Raw genomic sequence first — 3,202 nt, forward strand, 5'->3', positions numbered from 1 at the left:
GATTCTCTTCTGTATTGCTTGGGAGAGTACTAGGAGGGATTTCAGTGATCCTTTTACTCAGTTGGCCCACTTGTGCTTCCAAATTTCTAATGGAAGACCTTGTTTCATTCATGAAACCCACAGTGACCTTAGATAGATCAGAGACTAAATTTGCTAAGCTAGATGGATTCTGCTCAGAATTCTCTATCTGTTGCTGAGTGGATGATGGAAAAGGCTTGCTATTGCTGAACCTGTTTCTTCCACCATTATTAAAGCCTTGTTGAGGCTTTTGATCCTTCCATGAGAGATTTGGGTGATTTCTCCATGATGGATTGTAGGTGTTTCCATATGGTTCACCCATGTATTTTAACTCTGCTATTGCAGGGTTCTCAGGATCATAAGCTTCTTCCTCAGAAGATGCCTCTTGAGTACTGTTGGATGCAGCTTGTATTCCATTCAGACTCTGAGAAATCATATTGACTTGCTGGGTCAATATTTTATTCTGAGCCAATATGGCATTCAGAGTATCAATTTCAAGAACTCCCTTCTTCATAGGCGTCTCATTATTCACAGGATTCCTCTCAGAAGTGTACATGAACTGGTTATTAGCAACCATGTCAATGAGTTCTTGAGCTTCTGCAGGCGTTTTCTTTAGGTGAATGGATCCACCTGCAGAAGTATCCAATGATATCTTTGATAGCTCAGATAAACCATGATAGAATATATCCATCCAGGATGGTCCATTCTGAAAGCATGTCAGAAGGACACTTTTTGGTCAGCTGCTTGTATCTTTCCCAAGCTTCATAGAGGGATTCACCTTCCTTCTGTCTGAAGGTCTGAACATCCACTCTAAGCTTGCTCAGCTTTTGAGGAGGAAAGAACTTGGCTAAGAAAGCCGTGACCAGCTTATCCCAAGAGTTCAGGCTGTCTTTGGGTTGAGAGTCCAACCATATTCTAGCTCTGTCTCTTACAGCAAAAGGGGAAAGCATGAGCCTGTAGACTTCAGGATCTAGTCCATTAGTCTTAACAGTATCACAGATCTGCAAGAATTCAGTTAAGAACTGAAAAGGATCTTCAGATGGAAGTCCATGAAACTTGCAGTTCTACTGCATCAGAGAAACTAGCTGAGGTTTCAGCTCAAAGTTGTTTGCTACAATGGCAGGAATGGAGATGCTTCTTCCATGTAAATTGCAATTAGGTGTAGTAAAGTCACCGAGCATTCTCCTTGCATTATTGTTGTTGGGTTCGGCTGCCATCTCCTTTACTTGTTCGAAATTTTCAATAAGGTTGTCTCTGGATTGTTGTAATTTAGCTTCTCTTAGTTTCCTCTTCAGAGTCCTTTCAGGTTCTGGATCAGCTTCAACAAGAATACCTTTTTCTTTGTCCCTGCTCATAAGAAAGAGAAGAGAAAAGGAAAAAAAAGGAGGAATCCTCTATGTCACAGTAAAGAGGTTCCTTATTGTTAGTAGAAGAAGAAAATGAATAGGGGTGAAGAAGAATGAAGAATCCAAACACAAAGGTGATGATAGGAGCAGAGATGTGAGATGAAGAGAAGTGTTAGTAGATGAATAAATAAATAGAAGGGGATGAGAGGAGGAGAGAATTTTCGAAAATAATTTTTGAAAAAGAGTTAGTGATTTTCGAAAATAGTTTTTGAAAAAGGTTAGTAGTTTTTCGAAAATTCAAATAAAAAATAAAATAATTAGTCTAATTAAAAAGAAATTTTGAAAAAGAGGAAAGATTTTTTCGAAAATTAGAGAGAGAGAGTTAGTTAGGTAGTTTTGAAAAAGGTAAGAAACAAACAAAAAGTTAGTTAGTTAGTTGAAACAAATTTTGAAAAGATAAGAAGTTAGGAAGTTAGAAAAGATATTTTGCAATCACTTTTTTTGAAAAAGGTAAGATACGAAGATATTTTTGAAAATATATGATAGAAATTAGTTTTTGAAAAAGATTTGATTTTTAAAATCTCAATTAATGACTTGATTCACAAGAAATCACAAGATATGATTCTAGAACTTAAAGTTTGAATCTTTTTTAACAAGTAAGTAACAAACTTGAAATTTTTGAATCAAAACATTAATTGATGATGTTATTTTCGAAAATATGATGTAAAATTAAGAAAAAGATTTTTGAAAAATATTTTTGAAATTTTTGAAAATAACTAAAAAAATTGAAAAAAAAAGATTTGATTTTTGAAAAAGATTTTGAAAAAGATAAGATTTTTTTTAAATTGAAAATTTGATTTGACTCATGAAAACAACTAGATTTTAGAAATTTTTGAAAAAGTCAAATCTAATTTTCGAAATTTTCAGAGAGAAAAAGGGAAAGATATTTTTTGATTTTTGAATTTTTATGATGAGAGAGAAAAACAAGAAAAATGATGCAATACATGAAAGTTATGGATCAAAACAATGAATGCATGCAAGAATGCTATGAATGTCAAGATGAACACCAAGAACACTATGAAGATCATGATGAACATCAAGAACACATTTTTGAAAATTTTTTTTTTAATGCAAAGAAAACATGCAAGACACCAAACTTAGAATTCTTTAATGCTTAGACATAAAGAATTCAGGAATGCATATGAAAAACAAGAAAAGACACAAAACATGCAAATGCAAAGATCAAACAAGAAGACTTACCAAGAACAACTTGAAAATCATGAAGAACACTATGAATGCATGAATTTTTTGAAAAATGCAAGATGAATATGCAATTTACACCAAACTTATAACATGACTCAAGACTCAAACAAGAAACACAATAAATATTTTTGATTTTTACGATTTTCTAATTTTTTTTTTAATTTTTTCGAAAATCATTTAGGAAAAGAAAAATAAGGATTCCAAAATTTTTAATATGAATTCCAGGAATCTTTTAGTCTAAAGCTCCAATCAAAGGGTCAGGCATGGCTTAATAGCCAGCCAAGCTTTAGTATGTAAATTACATCCATTGAGGTGATTAGTTGAAGACCAATCCCAAAGCAGTTTGGGTATGGCTTTACAGCCAGATAGGATTCAACATGTTTCATGAAACACTAGAATTCATTCTTAAAAATTCTGAAGAAAAATATATTTTTGAAAACATCTTTTTTAAAATTTTTTTTTTCGAAAACAAAGGAGACATTTTTGAAAGATTTATTTGAAAATAAAACAAAAAGAAAATTACCTAATCTGAGCAACAAGATGAGCCGTCAGTTGTCCAAACTCGAACAATCCCC

At 32.8% G+C, this 3,202-nt stretch overlaps 1 non-coding gene across 1 annotated transcript; it reads left to right on the forward strand.

Moving 5' to 3' along the window:
* Window positions 1-728: 728 nt before the first annotated feature.
* Window positions 729-836, forward strand: LOC148574002 (small nucleolar RNA R71). Its single transcript, XR_015906377.1, has one exon. It is a non-coding gene; the product is annotated as a small nucleolar RNA R71 (small nucleolar RNA).
* The last annotated feature ends 2,366 nt before the right edge of the window (window positions 837-3,202 follow it).

This window comes from Arachis ipaensis, chromosome B2, assembly GCF_059453495.1.
Source record: "Arachis ipaensis isolate K30076 ecotype BB chromosome B2, ASM5945349v1, whole genome shotgun sequence".
Classification (NCBI taxonomy): Eukaryota; Viridiplantae; Streptophyta; class Magnoliopsida; order Fabales; family Fabaceae; genus Arachis; species Arachis ipaensis.